This window comes from Juglans regia, chromosome 11, assembly GCF_001411555.2.
Source record: "Juglans regia cultivar Chandler chromosome 11, Walnut 2.0, whole genome shotgun sequence".
NCBI lineage: Eukaryota > Viridiplantae > Streptophyta > Magnoliopsida > Fagales > Juglandaceae > Juglans > Juglans regia.
The window spans coordinates 5,193,604-5,194,817 of record NC_049911.1 but is presented as its reverse complement, the minus strand read 5'-3'; positions in this window follow the sequence as shown (position 1 = coordinate 5,194,817).

The following is a 1,214-nucleotide window of genomic DNA, read 5'->3' as shown; positions in this document are numbered from 1 at the left end:
TATTTATCATTCTTCATGCTTAATTTACTTTGCGCACGTTGGTTGTTCAACTTATTGTGATTTCGAGTAAATATCACCCATTGTGAGACCACTATCATTATGTTCGGAATGGTAGAAGTTGTGTCAAATCTCGAGGAGAATGAGCTAGATGGAGCACTGGATCCGACTAATTGAAGAGGAGCCGGACCTTGAAAGGAGACTAGATTCGATCCTTATGTATATAGCCCAAGTCTTTCATGCTCTAGAATGCATGAAGCGGATGATTTGACTTTGACCTTTAGTTGTACTAAGATTATGCTACATTTGGTACTTTGAACTTGATTATCACTAACGAATTGGGATGTTTTTAGTTATTTCGGTATAAGTTATACTTTCACCTTTATTTTCGTTGCGACTATTGCATACTAGGATGCATTACATATTAACTGTCATGTATGGGTTATGTAACCTTGTGTTGTATGTCCCGACGCTCTAAGTCTTTGTTCCATCCCAAGCGGAGGTTGGGGGCGTCACAGTTCCCATGTCTACGACCTTTTTTTAGAAGGTCATGGTGGTTGATCGTGCTCAATAGGCATCTCTTCCTTTTCGTTGAACATATCATCATCTTTTGTATCTACTGGGAGTCAACTACTTGCACAGGAAGTAGTTGCTCTAGATTTAGCTCTAGGAGTGGAAGTACCTACCGGTGTCAGAGCAATAGCACTGGCATCTACTGCATCCCCTTGTGGACAATCGTCCACTAGGTGTAGCATCCATATCACAGTCAAAGAAGTTGAAAAAATAAATTAGAAGCAAAAAATTAGTTTCAAAAAACATGTACTGCATATATATATTTATATACATATATATATAATAGTTGACAGATGGATAATTCCATGCTTGCATGATGTTAAATACTGTGATTATTTTTTCTTTTTCCAACTTCCTTTCACAAAGCACAACTAGTACTTAAAAAGTATGAAGTGAATCATGCTTCTAATCCATATGAATTTGAAAGAAACCAAGACTTGATGCTTTGTAGCTAGCTTCATAGAAAAGTTTCTTCTAAGCATGACTTGTAAATGTTTAATAAGAGAAATCTTTGATCTACAAAATAAATCACAAAAAATTATAAATATTTCTATAAATAACAAGTACCAATCTCACCCAAATTTGTGACATTTTTACTTTTACAGAGAACAGAGATTGGGAAAGAGAGCAGATTGAGGGCAATA